Source organism: Pteropus medius, unplaced genomic scaffold, assembly GCF_902729225.1.
Source record: "Pteropus medius unplaced genomic scaffold, Ma_sr-lr_union100, whole genome shotgun sequence".
In the NCBI taxonomy this organism is placed as follows: domain Eukaryota; kingdom Metazoa; phylum Chordata; class Mammalia; order Chiroptera; family Pteropodidae; genus Pteropus; species Pteropus medius.
Genome location: NW_024354502.1, coordinates 4,596,227 through 4,617,256, shown reverse-complemented (window position 1 = coordinate 4,617,256; position 21,030 = coordinate 4,596,227). Strand labels below are relative to the sequence as shown.

Genomic DNA, 21,030 nt, shown 5'->3' with positions numbered 1-21,030 from the left:
CTCTCTCTCTTACTCTCTCTCTCTCCCCACCCCTGCTTCTCCCTCTTCTCCATGCAGCTAAATCAGGATTCCTTACAGCAGTTGGTCTCAGAACAGTCAGACTTCTTACATGGCAGCTTGTTCATCCTAGAGCTAAAATTCCAAGAGGCCAGTGCAGAAACTACAAGACTTCTTATGACTTAGCCTTGGAGGTCTCAGATCATCTGTTGGATCCCATTCTATTGATCGAGCAAGTCCCTAAACAAAGGACTATTCCTATTTATGAGAAGGGGAATTAGGCTTCACCTCTCAATAGGAGGAGTGGCGAAGAATTTGTGGTCATCCTAATGTACCACACCCAGATGACCCGCATGTGCAACCAGGTTTAAAAACCACTGCTTTAAATGTACCAGGCCTTACTAACCAAGCCCACACAGATGGATATTCAGGTTACTCCAGATTTGTTGCTATTGTAAGTAATACAGCACTTGGGATGCACAACAGCCATCATTTCACACATGGGCACGCATGTCTGGAGAATAAATTGCTGGAAGGGAAATTGGTAGGTTAAAGATGAGGTACTGAAAGTTTCTGAGCGATAAAGTGACGCCATCAAGGCTGAAGCTTAGGAAATTCAATCTGTCTGCACTTTCTAGGCTGGAACAGAGAGGAGGAGGGATTGCAGGCAGTGGCCAGGCTGAAAGTGGTCAGACTGTCATAGGGGAGAGGCTGTGAGGTAGAAGTGCAGCTAGCGAGGGACAGGTGGATGGAGCACCTAAATGCTATGATTCTCATTAGCAAGTGACGGAAGACAGAAGCTGATGGTGTGATGAACTTGGTGGTACTGATGATAAGCACTGAAGTGGTCATGGCCAATCTCTTAGAAGAGGTTGGACTTGAGATGGAGCAGGCAGGATGAGAAGAATTTTAATAAGCAGCAAAGAAACAGGAAGACAATCTTGTCCTGAGCATCTCATGTTAGAAGACATGGAGGAAGCTTCTTTTTGAGACAGATAATCCAACCCAAGCACTTAGGGTTTAACCAGTACCTGTCACACAGCAAGTGTTCAAAACTATGATGCATTCTTCTTGATAATGACGAGTAATGTCTACTAAAAGCTTAATAAAATGAAACGTGACTTTGGATGACAATTATTATTGCTCTCATTATTTCTAAACAGATCCACATGCAGTGGGAAAAGCTTTGATTAGGCCATAGATCCTTCAACCATAGGTCCAATTGGAAACAGATGGCAATTTTCTCACTCTGCCCTGGAGCCACCATCGGCTCCCCATCCTTCCAGGAGAACATTAATGACACCCCTAGAATCCCTCCCAGCCTAGTACTTACCTCCTTGCCATTCCACAAAGCCTGAGCCCAGGAGCTGACTTTCTCTGGGGCGCATTAACAAAGAAGAGATCTCAGAGCAAGTATGGAAGGGGTCTCACTGTAATTAGTGCTGGAAAGGCCTTATCTAAAGACTTGTTCCAATTTTGGGAGGCACGTGGTAATAAAAACAAGGAGAAATAATGTCTAGATAGTACATTAGGATATGGATAATCCTACTCATCATTTGAGTCCCAGCTTTAAAAAAAAAAAAATCACTTATTCCAGGAAGTCTTCCCTGACACCCCTGAGACTGTTCAAGTGCCCCAATATTCTTATACCCTGCATCTCCCTTACCATAGCAATTATCACACTATTGTTGTTCTTGTGTATATATCTTCTTTATATACATATTCTTAGAACTAAACTCTCGTTTGTATGTTTCTGCGGTGGAGAGACCCTAAAGTGACCCCCAGTGGTTTCTACTTCCTATTGTTCATACCTTGATGATTAGGATGATTAAGGGAAGGACCTGTGACTTCCTTCTAAACAACAGAATATAGCAAGACAATAGGCTGTCACCCCCCTGGTGATATTAGGTTATGTAAGACTCCATCTCAGCAGACTAGAGCAAGAGGCTCTTCCTGCCAGCTTGATGAGGTACCTAGCCATGTTGGAGAAGCCCATGTGTCAAGTGCCTGCAAGAGGCCTCTGGTTGTCACGGGTGGTCCTGTGGGTAATGTAGGACCTGTGGATGGGATCCAGCTGACAGCCAGCCAAGGCCAGGGAACCAAAGTCTCACCATGGTAAGAAAGTGAATTCCTACAACAACCTAAATGAGCTGGGAAGCAGACTTTTCCTAGTCAAGCTCCCAAATGAGAACACAGCTTAGTGGACAGCACTGACTGCAACCTTATAAGGCTCTGAGCAGAGGAGTCAGCTAAGTCGTGTCCAGACTCCTGATTCACAGAAAATGTGACATAAAAATGTATGTAGTTTTAGCCTCTTAATTGGTGGCTATTTGTTGCACAGAAATAGAAAACTAATATGTCCCCTCACCAGACTGTAAGCTCTGTATGGGCAGAAACCACGTCCATATTGTTCCTCCATTATATCCCCAGCACCTCACACTGTGCTCAACAAATATTTGTTGAATGAATGAATGAATGAGTATCATTCCTACAACATTTACAACCACTTTATAAGGAGGATTATTTTTATTCAAGTTTTATTGAGACTGAGAGAAGATAAGTGACACATCCAAGATTCACATAGAAAGAGGAGACAGGACTTGAACTATTATCTCCTAGGACCAAACCCCAAGCTCATTCACCAACATTACAGCCATAGAAACAGTGTAGGCTTTCCACTTTGGCAGAGCCAGTGAGAGCCTAACAAATTATTGTCCTTAGCCCATACCCATGGCAGACATTGCTAATCAATCCCAATACGCTTTCAGGCCAAGTCCATCATCAGCCCTCTCATTTCAGCATTTCAGCAGCCACCAGCAATTGATCAGAGCTGGCCCAGGAGAGGCAACCTATTTATCATCTGAGCACTAAGCTACTAGTGGGTCTCTACGTCTCCATGCAGCTAAATTTAGAATCCACTCCTAGGAATGTGTGGGAAAGAATAAGAAAGAAACAAAAGTCTAAGAAGTGGTACCCAGGAAAGAAAAGCTAAGAAAAGAGACTGGGGATGGGGATGGGGGAGGCAATGTTCCTAGAACCACCCCTGCAGAGGAAAGCCTCGAACATTTCCGCGCAGGAAATTTCACTCATGACGCATGCTGCGGATGGATTCCCTTATGGCTGAATTTCCCAAGTCAGCTGATGGATTCTTCCTTGTACAGAAATTGGATTCAGCAATTAGAATCCTTTTCTTATTGCGATCATCGCCATGCCATCCCAGCTGATGACTGGAGCCGGGGGTGCAACGGGTTGAACATTGTCCACAGCTGATGTCTTTATTGTTTTGACAATTAAGGTGTTATGTATGCCTGAGGGGGTGTACTTTTGATATTTTAAACATTATTCTCCAGAAAAAAAAAAGCTAAGTGTTCAAACAAGGAGTGCCTGGGCTGCCACATATGTGAGAGAGCCTTAAAGTAAGAAAACAGATTGAAAAATGAGGAAAATAGTCAATGAATTAGTCGTTTGGGTTTGACTCTCTTTATTTGTTAATAAATTGATTAAATACACTTTGCTCTAGGCATTAACTATACCAGGTTACCAAATATTTTGTGCTGACAACACCACTTCTCACAACCACGGTGGGCATTATTAATTAATCATGTCATTCTTTCCTCTCTGAGTCCCAGCCTCATCTTGGAAACCTTCCCAATACAGAGCTTCAGGCAGCCAATAAAAATCTATCATTTTGATCTCAAGGCAAAACTACTTGCCATCCAAGATTACAGGCACAGCCCCAACTCACGAGTTATCAAGCAAAAAGCAGCAGAGTGCAACTTTTACAATTAAGAGCACGGACACTGGACTCGGAGTGCCTGGATTCAAAGTCCACATCTGCTATCTCATGCCTTGCTTTTGCCACCTGTAAAATGGGGATAATAAAAGCACCACCTTGTGGGGCTGCAACGGCGATGAAATGAGTTCAGGTATGTACGGATCCTGGAACAGTACCTGGCAAACATACGCATTGGCTACTTTTTCGTATATCTTGATTCCCTTTGTTCTCTCGGAAAAACCTAGCTCTTCTTCTGGACTGTAAGCTGTTCAAAGGTAAGTACTACACTTTCCCTTCTTTGCATCTCCAGCACTTAATACCCAATAGGAGCTGAGTCAGGATTTACCCTTGAATCCAACTCTTCCAGCCAGACTGGCAGACTCCCTATTCCACCCCCACTGCCTTGCATATTTCTGCCCCCTGGCTCTGCTATGGCTTTCCACGCCCAGCCCCTATCTCCTTAAAGCTCCACTTTATCTTCACCCCTCTTCCCCTCTCCCCATCCAATCCCACCCCACCAACAGTCACCCGATTCCTACCCATCCTTTAGAGCCTGCCCAGCTGGAGTAGTTGTTAATCTGTTCACCAAGTAGGTCCAGCTCTCTGCCTTCTGGGCACCTCGGAGAATTCCTGCCCTGCCTTCTGTGGTTGGGCGGGGCCATCTTAAAAGTCTGAGTGGAGAATTTGATTGCTGCTGTGAGACCCTGATCTCAGATCTCTTTTTCTTCCGGCCACAACAACCAGCAATGTTCCAACCTGTGGCTGCACCATGTGTCTAATTTGGAGTGAAAATTAGAGGGAGCAGAGCCACCAGCTGACCTGTGATAGACCAAATAACATGAATAAGAAATAAATCTTCATTTTTTTAAGAAAGGGTAGAAAAAATTTTTATTCATTTTTATCCCATAACTTACATAGTACATTGCACACAGTAGGTACTCATTAAATGCCCGTTGAATAAATAAGTGCACTTGTTAATTTGTTACTCTGAGCCTCTATTTCCTGATCTATAAAACAGAATAATAAAATTCTTGCTCTTCCTGTTTTGCAGGGCTATTGTGAGGCTCAAATAGAATTATAGGTTAGAAAGTGCTTTGTGAACTATAAAATGAAGAACGCATCTTAAGCATCGTTAGTAGCTGATAAACTACTGAAAAAAATTCTCGAATTCATTCATTGTACCTGGCACTATTCCAGTTTGATAATTAACTGCCCACTCACACACACACTTGCGTTCTGCTCCTGTTCTTAAACTCAGGAATAACAACAGTGGTCAACATCTATTGAATGGTCAACATGTGTCAGGCACTGTGCTGGGTGCTTTTCACACCATTGTCACTGACAATCCTCAAAGAGTCATAAGAAATAGGTACCATATGCCTATTTTACAGGTGGCAAAACTGACGTTCAAAAGTATTGAATTATTTGCCCAAGGTCAGTGGCTAGAAAGCGACAGAGTTGGGAGCATGGTTAATCACCCACCCCAGGTGTTTGGAATGTAAGCCCAAGTATTTGGACTGCATGGAATTGAAACCACAGCACTATTCTACCTCCCAAGGAAGTCATGAACTAAATACTCTTCAAAGTGGGTAGGGAGGAGAACTGCAAGCTCAAGAGTCTCTGGTGTGGCCACTGAGGAGACAGCAGAGACTCTGTAAAGACTATCCAACACTCCTTTTCCCCAAGTCCCAAGGGCTGAGCTGGTGCTGAATGTTTAAAAATACATATCCAAGCAGATGAGTTCACTCCCAGCTTAAACTCAATATATAACAAGAGCCACCAAAAAGACCAAAAAGGAAAAGTAAGCATTCGCTTCCCACTTTAGAAAAGTTTATGCCATAAATAAAAGGCATCTAAAATAAAGTCAACTTCATGAGCATTTGACCAGTGCAGTCACACAGGGCCCCACACTCAGAAGACCCAAGTCTTGGGTTTAATGCTCTGCAGTCACCATCTTGAAATTCTCAAATCTCACCACTGAGTTTATGTTTTGTAAGTGGAGTACAATGGGATAATGGAGCAGGCTTCAGAGGCTTAGAGCCTTAGCTCACAGAGTCTTACCTCCTGCCATCTCCCTGCTTTCCAAAGGAGGACTCTCAGCTGCCTGCACCCCCACCCCTGATGCCCCAGACCCTCCTTCCCTGCCCCCACCTGAACGCAGGCACGGAGCAGTCAGGGCCAGGCAGCATGTGGCACTGATTGCTAGAATTTAAATTCTGTCTCCTACATTTGCCAACCATATGATCTTAGACATATTGTTTAACATCTCTAAGCCTCAATTTCCTCATCTGTAACATGAAGATAAGCACAACACCTGCTTCGTGGGGTTGCCGAAAGTTCAGATTAAATTTGAAAATCCCCAGAGAATAGTTAGCACGGTGCCTGGCATATAGCAGCAGCTCAGTAAACGGCAGGTATGACATTCTCTCAACAAGCTATGAGACTGGTACTTGATCACGGATGAGAAACCAAGACCCAGGAAGATTAGGTGCCGCACTTAGGAGGCTCCTAAGTGGAAGAGCCCAGATGGAACCTGATGCTGCCAGGTTCCAAAACCCAGGCGCTTTCCCACCATGCCACACGGCCACTCTCGTGAAAGAGGGCTGCTTGAGATGGCTCAAGGTCCCCTTTCAGGCCTGCTTCTGAGGTCTTTAGACCATAGCTCTCTGAACTTGAGATCTGACAGGACCTTGCAGCTCTCATGGTCCTGATGGTGATCAAGATAGCCCTACCAGGTAATGACTGTGACTGCCATCATGTGCAAACCCCAAGAGACCTCTCATGTCTGTTTAGCTACCCTTCCGCGGAGCCTCATATAGTACCATGACCAGGGAGGTACCTCATAAGCAACTTTGATGAAAATCCATGTGGCTGATAAGGCTACACTGTACCTACCTCATATCTGACGCCAGTGCTGAGCAATGGGAGGTAAGCAACCAGAAAAACATAATAAAAGCTCGATCGAAACTAAGGGCAAAGGAGAGAAAGTGAGAAGGGCAGACCATACACCCGTAAAATGTCTGAAACCAAGGCTTCTCTGCCTTTGAAACTGAATCCAGGGAAACTGCCACAACGCCCCACAGACAGTGGGAGGACGTTTTCTCTCCGGACTGTCACTTTGTTGGGGAGCCTCCAATTTCTAACCTCAGAGGCTGGGAGCACAGCCCTGAAGTCTCTGTACAGCAGCGGGTATGTGAGTCAGCCCGGGAGCCAGCATGGCCCAGGGCCTCGCGTGGAGTCTAGGCCTGTCTCTGACACATGGGGAGAGTGGAGACAGGAGTGGGTGTTTGCTGACAAGCAGCTTCATGGGAACGCTTGTCTCGGCATTTCTCAGTGCTGAATCAGGGAGAAAAGTTGGGCAGAATGCCTGCAGGATTCAACTGCGAGAGAGAGAGAGAGAGAAAGAGAGAGAGAGAGAGAGAAATCGAGCAAGGGAGAGAGAGAAAGCAGAGCCTGAGGTTGGAGAGCAAACGCCACACTAAGCAAGAAAAGAAATAGCAAAATAATCAGCGCCTTAAGGCCTAGTAGGTGCTTTCTGTGCATTCTCCCTCTCTCCTGTAATTTGTCCTCTCCACAACCCTACGAGGTAAGCAAACCCCCAGGGGGAACTACTATTCTCGCTTGCACATGAAGAAACTGGAGTTAAGAAACATCAAGAACTGCACAGCCAGCTGGTGGCTGAGATGGAGTTCAAACCCAAGCCTCACGGCAAAGCCGGATGCTCTTCTGCATCTAATCCATCGCCCTGCCCCACTGTGGGACGTCTAGTCTTGCCCTCACTTTCTCCTCCTCCAAAGGTTAGGAAGAGCCAAGCTACAGGGAAGGAAGCAGATGTTGAGCATGGCATTCACCTCCTCAGACAGACTGGGAGGAAGTGAGCAGCCTCCAGACACAGTAGCCTGTGTTGGCCCTGCTCACCCCAAGGGCCGTCCTACACCTGCCCAACCAGATGGAGAAAGAAAAATCCAGACATCCCCACTGGGATTGTGTCATCCAGAGCAGTGCTGTCCAACAAAACTATAACCCCAGCCACATATTACAGTTATAACTTTCTGGTAACCATACTTTATAAAACAAAAAGAAAGAGGTGAACTTAATTTTCATAATATGTTTCATTGAACTCGATCTGTGCAAATAGTGTTATTTCAACATATCATCAATATAAAAAATTATTTTTCTAATTATCATACAGGAAAACTGATTTTTTTGATGTGTGGTTCTGTAAATTTTAACACATGTGTAGATTTACGTAACCACCGGCATAATCAGGATAATCAGGATGCAGAGCAGTTCCGTCACCCCCAAAGAACACCCTGGTGCTATCTCTTTAATGTCAAACCCTCCATTGTCCCCTAACCCCTGAACAAATGGAATCATACGGTGTGTTACCTGAGACTGGCTTCTTTCACTTGGCATAATAATGCCTTTGAGATTCCTCCAAGTCATCTGTGTGCATCGATAGCTCCTTCTTGTTGCTGAGTTTTATTGCATCATATGGACATACCACAGTCTCTTTATTCATTCACTGCTCAAGGACATTTGAGTTGTTTCCGGTTTGGGGTGATTATGATTAGAGCTATTATAAATACATGTACAGGTTTTGTGTGACCATAAATTTTCATTTCATTTCTTGAGAGTGGGATTGTTGGAACGTGTGGCAAGTGTATGTTTAACTTTATGAGAAACTATCCAATTATCTTCCAGAGTAGTTGAACCATTTTTATACCCACTGGCAATGCGGGAGCATTCCAGTCGCTCTGCATCCCTGTCAGCACTTGGTATTGTTAGTATTTTTATTTTTAGCCATTTTGATAGGTCAGTAGTTGTGTTTCATTATGGCTTTAATTTGCTTTCCCTTGATGACTAATGATGCTGAATATCTTTTAATGTGCTTCATTGCCTTCCATATGTCCTCCTTGGTGACAAATCTAAGTCTTTTCCTCCTTTTTAAAAATAGCTGTATGTTTCTAAAGTTTTATATATTCTAGATACAAATCCTTTGTTGGATATGTAATTTGCAAAACATTTTCTCCCAGTCTCTAGATTACCTTTTTATTCTCTTAACACAGAGCCAAGTTTTTAATTCCAACTTATCAATTTTTCTTCTATGGATTATGTTTTTGCTGTCATTAGTAAGAACTCTTTCGCCTAACCTCAGATTACAAAGATTTTCTCATATTAAGTTTTTGAACAAAAAATCACATGTTTAATATCCAAAGGGTTGTAACTTTCCAAAGAAATTCAACTCTAGATCTTAGTTGTGGAAATCCACGTTGTCGTGTAAATTCATTCATTTACTACACAGATATTTAAGAAGTGAAAAGTCATCACAAGTAAAACAAAGACAAGTGGAATAGTAGCACCGATTAATTGAAGGTCTAGGGCCAGTGGTCATACAAACATCATCTATACCCTTCAATCTAGCATTACTATTATTCATCTGACATGAGAAGAAACTGACCCTTAGAGAAGTTAAGCAATTTTCCATCACGCAGGCAGGAAGCAGTAGAGTTAGGGTCAGCGAGCTCTACAGCCCTCAGATATGGGAGTGCTCTTTGTTTTCTAGAAACAGAAAACAGCTCTACCTACCTAAGGAGCGAAAAAATAAAGAAAGAAGTGGTCCATAGATATTTCACAGAACCAACCGAATGGCTGACCAACCAAATCTTGGAAGGGGGAAAAAAATCAAGGAAGTTCAAGGATCCAGGTAGCAGGAAAAAAAATAGATGTTCATTTCCAGGCATCCCCTTTGGATGAAGTATCTTCAACTATTTTCTGCCCTTGCAAGTGTCCTCTCTAGATTCGAGTTCCCTGGAGCAATCATCTGCCCGACCTGTCATGGGTCATGTGACCATCTTTTGACCAAGGAATGATGAAACACTTTGATTGACAGTTTCACCAAGACTATGTCCAATTAGGGGCATAGATAGACTCCTTTCCTTGTTGAAAGGGATATTGACGTGCTATTACTGGAGGGAAAGGTATGATCTCGGGAAGGCAAAACCACAGAGGCCCACTACGGTTGTGGCTTCCCAAATTTCTGACCATGATCCCATGTTGAGAAATATATTTCACAAACATGTGAGTATATTCGCACATGACCGAAATGAAATGTTCATATAATAGTGTGTACTCTTAGAATGTGTGGTCCATTCTAATATGTCATATTTGTTTTCTTTCATTTAAAAAGAAATGAATATTGTAACTCCCTCGTGGGTCGCAAGCCACAGATTGGAAAGCACTGTACTTACCAGGATTGCCTTCCTCTTTCTATCCACGAAGTCCACAGAAGGAAAGGTGTGTGTAAGCAGTGAAGAGGCAAAGCAGTGAGCTCCATGATGCATCCCGAGATTCGTGACCGATCCGTGTCACAAGGCGGATGTGTAAACCGAGACGTAAAGCTCCTGTGAGTAAGAAAAGGCTGATGAAAGATAGATGTTTTCTCACAGAAGCAAATCCTGAGACAGGGATTGGGGTCCAAGCAGCTGAGCTGTGAGGTAATCCAGGAGGGACAGGGACGGGAGGGAAGCCAGTCAAAGGTGTTTGTGATGAGCGTGTTCTCAGCGTCTGGGGCTGTCCCACAGGAGATCCTCTGAGAAACTGTGCAGAACGTGCCTCAGGACTGTCCCACCAAAGGGCAGGGAAGCTGGGATGTTCATCCAGCAACTGCCATCCCTCCATGGGAGGATGGCACCAAAGCCATTCGTTTTCTGTGACTTCCATCCTGCCACCAAGCGAGAGCCAAGCGCCCATGGCCAGATAACAGGCAGAGAGACGCAGGAAGCTTTGGGCTATATAGGAACTGTCTGCAGATGACCTTCAGGTGGGTCAAGAGTGCACCATTTGAAGGTTACCTGCAAGAGGTAACTGAGGGGGAGAAGGAGTCTCCCAGGAAGCCGTTCTCAGTTACAAACACCTGCCTCTATCTCCAGGCCACACCCATGGTTAGACACACCCTATTTGTCCATGGCACCTTGGAATCACCACATCCCCTGATTTCTAAATTCACCAAGTTTGTTCCAGTCTGGCTGCCTTGTTCCTGCTTAAGCATTGCTGAAGGAGACAGGAAATCTGGCCAACTGAGTCACCAGTCCTACCTGGCCCCTCTGATTCTGAGCCACTGTCCCAGAGAATGTCTCGTTTTTGACCAACGATCTCTGCTACTCACTTCAATAAACCTTTCCCTCCCCTTAGGGCCAGAAGAGAACATGGTCCCACTCCTAAAAAGGTGCCAATGAAAATAAACATCCAGGACACAAACCTCGATTTGTCAGATAAAAACACAATAGGCAGATTGACTTCGGGAGTCAGGTGCAGTGGGATGGGACTGGAAGTGGCATGGAGCCTAGAGTAGCAAACACTTCATCAGCACTGCCCGAGGGCAGCGGGTCCTAACCCAGGCAGCACGCGTCATCCGAGGAGCTTTGAAGGAGTAGCAATTCCCAGTAGGAGATAAGGTGGCTCCCAGGTGTCTTTTGTAAATCCCCCAGATTCTCAGGCATAGGAAATGTAAGATGGAACAGGAAGGAAGAAATAATACTTCTCATGGCTTTTTTTTTTTTTTTTGGGGAATAACCTTAAGTATGTCTACTTCTCTCAATAATGTTATATGTTCGGTATCACTGCACCCATCTCAAAGGTGAGAGAGCTGAGGCCCAGGAATAGCTAGCTGGTAATCTGCCCAGATGCCACCGCTATGAGCGAAGGACCACGATCACCATTCCAGAGAGAGTCGAAAGGCGGAGACTCTTTCTACCCCACCGTGCTGTACCCCAAGTAAAATATTAATATGATTGATGGTGAACAGAAAGAAACAGAAAAAAAAATGAAAACAATAGTCGCTGGATAAATCAAGACTGGGCTAGGTAAGGTAGGGTGGGATGGGCCCTAGAGGCCGTAAGAGGCCCTGGAGGTCTGAGGCTTTTGCACCAAGAAAAATTAAGCAAAGTCACCAATGAGGGATCAAGGGCCAGCTACCCCAGCCCTGTCCCAATGTTCCCAGAGGCCAGCCCTGCTCTCGAGAAGGTCTCATGTCCAAGGTTAGTTCAACGGGTCACTTTCCCATCAGACCTGAACCGCGACTTGGAATGTCACAGCCCGCCAGCGTAAGTGTGAGAGCCTCTCCATGTGGTTCCTCTTCCCCATCTTCACCCGGGCCTCCAGGCTGATGACATTCAGCTGTAAGAAGAAACTGACATCACCACCGCCAGCCTCTCCTCATTTCCACCACTGATGTCTCCATTCTCACTGACTGTTTGGCTGTCCAAGCTCAGGGCCCATCTGGTTGAAGGGAATATCCTGCTGTTTACAGCCTCCTCTAGGACTGCTCAAAGACAGGAGAAGCCCTATCTATTTTGACCCCTCTGTGTTTGTTGCTTAAAACTGGATTTTATTTAAGCATCCCATTTGGGGAAGGAAAAAGAACTTGAGTCTTTGCTTTCTTGATTATATTTTTCAGCAACGAGATGCCCAATAAATTAAGGGAATCCTCAAAAGAAAAACTTTATAATCAAGACCTCCCAGTAACACCTTTCAGTGAATATTGGGAAATGGTAGAGCTGGGAGGGGCCCTAGAGATCGTCTCGTAAAAGAGGAAGCCGAAGGTCCAGATGAGGGGGTGACTTGCCTGACATCATGGCCTGAGGTGACAGCGGATGAAGGACAGGAACTCTGTGCTTTGTCCTCTTGTCCTCAGATGGTGTTTCACTCGGTGGGGACCACAAGCTGAGGAAAGACAGAAAAGCACCATACTGAAGTGGCCTCCTTTGGACCCACAATGATCCATGCTGAGAAATATATTTCACCAGCACGTGAGCATAGACACACACGACAGGAAGTAGAGTCAGTGCCGAGGAAAATAGTGGATTTCAAACCCACAGGCTTAGCCCCAACTGTGAAGAAAACAAAGTGATCTTCACTATTCACCAACCCATTCCTCCCAAGCTGACTAATCCAAGGGCCATCATATTTCACACATCTGGGGGGACACAACCTTCACTGTACTGTTAAATCTGCATTTAAGAAAAGCAGAAGAGTAGGAGCTGAAGTATTAGCTATTATTTTTCTTGCTCTGCTTTAACAGTGGGAAGCAAGGCATGAATTGATAACTACAGGATTCATTATAAACAAATAGTAACTTAAGAACAACCCCAGGAGACTTGGCATTCAAGATTCAAAAGAATGTATCTACTCAAGCGAGTTAGTCACAAAAATGTCTAAAAGAAAGGACAGTCCGAAGGAGCTGACTTCAACACTCACGAACTTTAGCTGCATGGTAGACGCTCTCCGTGCTTCGTGTACCTAAATTCTCATAACGGCGCTATGAAAACAGATATCTTTATTAGCACCCATTTTAGAGATAAAGAAACTGAGATGTAATCAAGTACATTGCAGGTCACGTGGCCAGGGAGCGGCAAGGTGTGATTCAAAGGCAGCCTCTTCTCCCAAGGCTGTGCACGTGACTATTTATAACATCAGCCCTTCTGTAGGAGCCAGTCAATCAATGTTACTTGTGGGCGAGAGCTGGGGGCAATTAAATTCTGCTCCATGTCCCTCACGTCGGTGCAGGTGACCTGCATGAAGTTTGCAGTGGGGCAACAAGGAGGAAGCGGCCTTGCTCTGATGGGAAGGGAAGAGCCTCAAAGGGAGGGAGACTGCCACAGCTCTGCTCCAGAAGAATTTAGGAAGGACTGATGACATCATCAGGGAAGCACAGATCTAGACGAGAGCCCCAGCACCCCTAAACATCACCATGGGAGACCAGAGGGCAGTCAGCCCCCGGGAGCTCCTCCCTTACCCCCAAGCCTTATTTTCCCTCACGGGTGTAGAGTAAAAAGAAGGGAGAAAAAAATGCTTTAAGCCCTTTGCCTAGAGGCCAATGGAAAAAATTCAGAGTGGCTTGCGACCTCCAGTCCTCCTGAACCCAACAGAGATGGTTTTAATTCGTTCCACTCTACAACCTTGAGCAATTTACCTAATGTCTGCTAGACTCAGTTTCTTCACCTCTAAAGTAGAGTACATGCCTACTGCACGTATATATTGTATTAAACTGAGATGACCAGTGAAAAGGGCTTACAGCAATGCTTGCTACCTAGTAGAAGACCAATAAATGAGCCAATAAATGACAGTTTCATTCTGCCTTTTAGAGATAAAAAGGATTCATCATCTTTCTTTAGCCACAGACCCCTGATTTCATTCAGGGCTTCAATACGCCCAAATAAAAGGCTCACCCTCCAGATTCTCTCGTGGGTAGAGGTGGTCATATTTCCAGCTCTGGCAAATGAGATGTAAGGGGAAGACTACTTGGAGGGGGAAAAGGTAAGGTTCCAGGACATTCGCTTACCTAAAAGGGGAACAAACTCAGCTGGCATGTTTTTCTGACCTGCGCCCTTTACCCTTCCTCTTCTTCCTTCAGAAAGTGCAACAGCCATCTTTCCACCATCAGGACAAAAACCACCATTAGGCTGATCACAGGAATGGAGATGGAACCTGTAAAAACATATATAAATGGAGCCACTTTAAAATGGAGTCAGAGCTGCCATTCAAGAGAAACCGCCTTGCGCTTCTTATGCCTAAAACCTTTGGAAGGTTAAAACCGGGCAAGATAACCTTTGGACTGGGCCTAAAGCAGCTTTGTGTCCCAGAGAACTGTTTACAAGAATAACAAGAAAGCAGATGTTACAACTACTTGACTGATGACTGCCTAACTGAAAATTACAAACATTCTTTAGCATTAGCATCACTATGTTAGCTTATCTGCCTTCCTTCTACTGATACAATTGTTTCTCTTTCCTTTCTCAGAAATATCCCTTTCTCATAAATACCCCTTGCCTTTGTCTCCTAATTGGAATACTTTTTGGGTTTCTGCCTGAATCAGCTATTCTTTTTGACCTCAAATAAATGCTTATTGCCTCTCGCTTTGAAAGGCCTTATATTTTTGGTTATCAGGCTTAAATAACATTACAACTCTTTCCTTCTTGATTTGTCACATTAGAATAATAAACCCCTATCAGGTTTGTCATCATTTGTAGCTGGACACAATCCTAACTGATATTTACCTCTTCTGGTTTGATGTATTGAAATAAGCAAAGTATAGAGAAGCTGAGATGTTTGTCTAAGGTCATATTATGAATTGATTGGTGGCAAATCCAGGCCCATTGAGTATCTGAGTCTTAAATTCCCACCCCAAATTTTCTACTAATAGATTACATTCCAACGAAAATGGTATTCATGTCAAGAATCAGAATGTTTGGTTATAAAACATTTATATGGAAGCCAGTTTTGTCCACGTATAAGAGAAGCTTCCATCTGGAAATTTAAGTCGGCAATTTATTCTTTGAAAACCATGGATTTCGTTTAATCTGTGCAAGTGGTATTTTCAGTCTTGGGGGCAAATTACACAGGAAGCTCAGAAAAGGAGCTCGCCATCTACAAAGCCCAGCTTCGACCCTCAGCAAACGCAATGAAGCACCTTTGAATATCACGCTGTGAACTCAACCAAATAGAGCTGCCTGCCCCGACATCTTTCCTAGAGAAGATATTGAATTCGCAAAAGCAATGGCTTTGAAATGCTAATACATATTTTATAACTTGATCACTTAGAAAGCAGGATTGAGAAGCACTAGCATATAAGTATGATCTTCGCGAGGCAAAATTGTTTGAGCTCAAAGACATCATCTATCTGCCTCGGATTGTTATAATGGAATGAAAATTATTTTCCGAACTCAAAAAAGGCAATTAAATAAATGTAATTAAGCAAATCATATTCAAATTATCTTGCTGAGAATTTGTATCTGCAATAAAGCTGCTGGAGGGGAGTTTAGTCAGAATCTCTGGAACTTTAGAATCCCGACTCCTTTCCTTGGCAGAGATGTGTCCTTGGGATTGTCCAGGTGGATGTAGGCAGCGGTGCTTAGAACTAATCCACCAAGAAGCAGACTTCGTGTGTGGTGGCTTCATAGTGAATCCCCCAGTGGCCTTGGCTGTGCTCGTGTCCCTGTGATCATGGCCAGACCCAATTTGTACAATGTAAAAACATGCGACCCAAATGGCATCAGATTCTCCCTCGTGAAAAGTCAACTAAAAATAAACAAAAAGACATCATGATGGAATTGAACTAGCGGCAATCTAGAAAGTGAGCCCACAAATTCCTGCTGCTGAGGTCTAGTTCTTGCCCTTCCTAAGACTGCCTGATTCTGTGAACTCTCTCAATACTCTCCTATGTTTCTTTTAAAATTTGAGCTAGACCAAGTCAATTTCTATTGCTTAAAAACAAAAGTATCTTCGTGAACACACTTCACACTATCGGGCACTCATCTGCAGTGTCACAGAGTCGAAAAGTCTAGTTCCTCCTTGCCTCCAAGCAGAAAGAAGCAGTCTTAACCTTGGGCAAACAAGGGGTGACAAGGAATCTCTACCTCGTTGTCTCTGGGCCTGTAAGGAAACTCGTTTCAATGTCCGGCCCTCATACTCTATGCCAGAACCCTTCTTTCCCATGTTCTTTTTCTATAAGTTGTGGTACCAGCAGCGTGGCAAACAGTCGAGGGTGTGAGCTGACTACCTGAACCCCCTGGGTTGGAATCCTGATCTGTGTGACTCAGGGTGTTGTTCAACCTTCCCATACCTTGGTTTCCCCATCTAGAAAGAACGAAGGTAACCATAGCGCTTCCTTCATGGGTCGCCGTGAGGACCGAGTTAACCCAGATGAAGTGCTCAGAATAGAATCTCATCCCCAGCTTCTCCAACTTCTTCCTCCTGGATTCCAGTTATACCAGCTCACTTTTCAAAAATACATGCTCTTTCCTGCCTAGAAGTCCAGGGGGCCTTTGTGCATTCTGTTTTTTCTGCCAGAAAACCCCACTCTACGCCCACCCATTCCCCATATCCATCCGGTGATACATTACAAAAATGGCCCAGGTCTCCACCCCTCCCTATACCTACACTCACTCTTTGCTCTATGATTTCATAGCCCCTCCCGTCAGAAGTCTATATTCCCTGTCCCTTTATTCTGGCCTACTCAGGGACCCACTTTGGCCAGTAGAATTCAGAAGTGACACTGTATCAGTTTTGAGCCTGGGCCTCAAGAGACCTTGCATGTTTCTACTCTCTCTCTCTCTCAGACCCCTGCCCAGCCACAAGCCACTGGACGAAGAGACACACATGGATCAGTCTCCACCGTTACCCCAGCCTACAACCAACCAAGCCTCTGAAGCAGAGCCACCTAGCCGACCTGCATCCGACCACAGATGCGTGATGGCTTGGCTGGACCTGTCGAGACCAGAAGAACTACTCAGCTGAACCCAGCCCAAACTGTCGACTCACCGCATAAAAAACTAAATAAGTGATTGTTGTATCAAGCCACTAGATTCGGAGGTGACTTGCTACACTGTAAAAGCTAACTGATATACACCCTCTCTGAGCCTCAGGTTCCTCAATGATATAATGGAAATAATGAAAATAGGAATGATAAAACCTACCTCCTAACGTAAGCATGGAGACTACACGAGATGATGCTTGCAAAGTGCTTCTGTGACCTCGAGAATTACATAACTGTTAACTACCACAGGTATGACAACGATGCTACTGGACTCTTTGTCTCTTATCTGTAAATGTGGGAATAGTGAAATGTAATGAACAGGCTTGTTGTGAGGAATTGAGAGACTACTGTAATGTGCTCGGCACCATCTCAGACACAGCCCATCGGTAAATAAGTATCACTGGAGAGGATGGGTACCCTCATTTTCCTCCCCGGCCCTAGAACTCTATATCTACCACCACCTTCCCTACCCTACTCCTGGCCGTCACTTTTCTCCCCGTGATGATTTGACCTTGGCTCCCAGCTTTCCGCCTCACACTGGGGCACTCCCAGCCCCCACCATGTGGGGAGGCAGCAGAACCCAGAGCAGTAAGAGGTCACGTTTAGTCCCCTGAATCCTTGAACTTTAGCCACGCCCCTCCCCCAACCCCGTAGGGCCGGGGTGGGGGGTGGACCTTAACCACTAGAGGGCAGCAATACCTTCCAGCCCCACAGAAAGCTGGGGTAGTCCTGGGCTCCTTGTCTGCTTTCTGATTCCCCTGCCCACCTTGTATGAGGACCCAGGATTTGGGGAAAACTCTACTGGTCCCATTGCTTGTGGGCCACGCCCCCCACTGTGACCACTCACTGGTCCACATCAGACCTTTCCCCCTGCCTGGAGGAGCCACCCCTCCCTCAACCAGCTTGAGGAGACTCTGGTAACAACACTTCCCCAGCTCCGGGCAACCTCTCAACCTGTGTGAGTGGTTTCACAACTCATGCCTGCCCATCAGCAGACAGATTTAGCCTGCTGCCTGCTGAGTCTGGAAATACTGAATATTAAAATATCCCAGACGCTCACCCTTCTGACGCCCTCGCCTCTCCCAGATTCACATGCACTTGGTTGCACAAACAATTCCAGGGACACACATGAATTGGTCAATTAAGTCGATTCTGAGCACTCGCATGTGCGACTTTCACTGGAACAGAAGAACGAGTCGCGTGTGCAGGGCCACGGATTAGGTGCGTGACCTTGGAGCGGTCCTCTGTATTTTCTCCTGCACCACCTTGCTGCGTAAACGCTCCTGGCACTCTTTGTAGCACTCTGTGCCATGAGGACAAACGGGAATCCTGTTTGAAGGGTTTTACTGAGCCAAGTAGAGCAAAAGACCTACAGAAACGTTCTCTGCCCAGCCGGCACAGCAATAGGGAGGCTCCTGGGAATTAAAGCCAACCATTATTTAAGGCTGAAGGAAGCAGAGAGAATCTTTCATGTTTGATAAAGAAAGGTGTGTGTGTGCGTGTGTGTGTCACACCCCTTTACCAAAAGCCTGACTTGACTCATGCACATCAAAGACTCCCTACCATTTCCCGCCTTTAATGTTGAGTTTTTAACCCTTCCATGAAAAGAATTTCTAGGCTGAGACACACACCTCTGCTAATGTCCAGTAATGACCAGCCACAAAAGTGGGTTTGAGATTTCAGGGAAGAAGGGTGGGAATTCCCTACAGATTCGAACAAAAGGAAAGAGTTTCTCCTTCTCTCCTGGCAGATTCATTCTTTCATCCAGTAGGAATTTCGGACTCCCCTGAAGCAAGCTCTGGCACTGAGCAAAATTCAGAAAGAGCCGACGCTGCTCCTCCGTGTGTGTCATGTCATTAAAGAGGCAAGACCTCCGGGCTGAGGGGTGGGAGGTGAAGGATTACGTCCAGTCAACAGAAAGAGTGTGCATGGTACCTTAGAGCAAGAACCATAGTGGGAAACATGTGGCGAAAAGGCGGTTAAGGTCAGAGCAGAGAGAAGAGACAGGCCAAACAGACCCGGACACTCAGCCAGTCACAATGGGAACCTGGGACAGTGTCCTGATTCCCTCAAGAGCCTCAGTTTCCCCGTCCATGAAATGGGGATGACAATACCCACGTCAGAGGCTGGCCATGAAGAGTCAAGCGGACCTCCCCTTAGGGTCTCCTCCGCCCGATGCTTCACGAAGAACTTTTCCTGGGACTTAAAACAAGAGACTCTTGGCTTGAAAATGATTTAATCACGGCTGGTGGATAAATTACTCATTGGATTAGTATACTAAGCATGATGACTAATTGCAAACAGCTGGGCTTTGTCCACGCATCTGCCCTCACTAATGGTGGTCATAATAGTCCCTTTTCAGAGGTACCCAGCCAGGGGTCCAGGAGCACCATTGCATTATTCTCCATTCCCTTTTGCCGCTGTAACATATTTCCACAAACATAGTTGCTTAAAACAACACAGATTTGGTATCTCACAGCCCTAGAGGTCGGAAGTCCAAAATAAGTCTCACTGGACTGAAAATCAAGGTGTTGGCAGGGCTACATTCTTTCTAGATGCTCTAGGGAAGAATTCATTTTTTTTATTTTGCTTTTTTCAGCTTCTAGAGGCCACCCACTTAGCTTGTGGTCCTTCCTCCATCTTCAAAACCAGCATCATTGGGCTGAGTCTTTCTCATGCTGACATCTCGAGTTCTCTCTCACCTGCATCTCTCTTGCACTTGTGATGACATTGGGCCCATGGGGATAATCCGGGATAATAACCCTGTCTCAAGGCCAACTGGTGAGCAACCTTAATTCCATGTTGTAACCTTAATTTCCCTTTTCCATGTGACCTAACACGTTCACAGGTTCCGTGGTCCGGGATGTAGACATCTCTGGGGAGCTGCTGTTCCGCCTACCACACCTATTGTTCCAGAGATGGGTGGAACCTGGATGAACAGAGAGCAGCTGGTCCACTTCCCATCTGCGGTGCTGACCAAGCAGCCTTGTGGGTACCGCAAAGGCACTGGCCTGGGGGTTAGGAGGTGTGAGGTGTGGCCTGGCTATTCACTGCTGGAAACTTTAGGCAATTCACTTTCTTCTAGGCATTGGCTTCCTCGTCTGTAAAATGGAAATAGTTTGCTTCCCGGCCCTGTATCACTGGTAAGAGGCTGAGATGGGATTCCCCACTGAGGACCAGGACCAGGCAGGGTGCAGGACCCTGAGGTGTAGAGGACACGGTACCTGCCCCCATGGAGCTGTCACCATCACCTGACCAGTATTCATCATTCCCCTCTCAAAACCTCTCAGGTTTGCCTACAAACCACAGTTCCCCATCACCAGGAACTCCGAGACAGACATCCCTAGCCACTAGATAAAAATATGCACATTCACATACATTTTATTTGAATTTTTCTCTCATTTGCATTCATTTCAAAACATTTTAGTATCAATAAAGAGGTTTCTATTGATTCAAAATCTCATCACCTTAACACGTTGTTTCTTCATGTTTCCATGTTTCCTTTCAGGCTGTCCTCACATTTATAAGTGATTACGCACGCTTTAGAGCAGATGCCATCTGTATTCTTCTGTTTCCATGTCACGATGCTCAAACACTTTTCCACGTAACTACACCCTTTTCAGAATTGTGCTCATTAATGGCTACACAATTCTCCATCCAGTTGATGATACAGAATAGCTTCTAGGTTTATTTGAGAGTTTCTGCTTCTTTGTGTGTTTGATTCTTTTGTGGAGCTGTTTGTGTTTGTTTCTTGAGTTTTGCTATATTACAAATAAAGGCTGCAGTGAATATTTTCACACATTGATATTCTTTTCTTTTGAATTCTTTCATAGGATTTGAAATCCCAGGAGCAGAATTCCACTTGACCTTCATGACAGCTCTTTGATGTAAGCAGAACAGAAATTTATTCTTCATCCTACAGATGAAGAAACTGGACCCCAGA

At 45.1% G+C, this 21,030-nt stretch overlaps 1 long non-coding RNA gene across 1 annotated transcript in view; it reads right to left on the bottom strand.

The window, feature by feature from the left end:
- The window catches only part of LOC120595491 (uncharacterized), a 25,116-nt gene extending 10,581 nt beyond the window's left edge, over positions 1–14,535 (bottom strand). The window contains exons 1-4 of the long non-coding RNA XR_005650873.1: positions 14,115–14,535; positions 13,031–13,091; positions 11,843–12,496; positions 10,024–10,176 (exon numbers count right to left, since the gene is read on the bottom strand). This is a non-coding gene — a long non-coding RNA (uncharacterized LOC120595491). The remainder of the gene's footprint in view (positions 1–10,023; positions 10,177–11,842; positions 12,497–13,030; positions 13,092–14,114) is intronic.
- Positions 14,536–21,030: the final 6,495 nt, after the last annotated feature.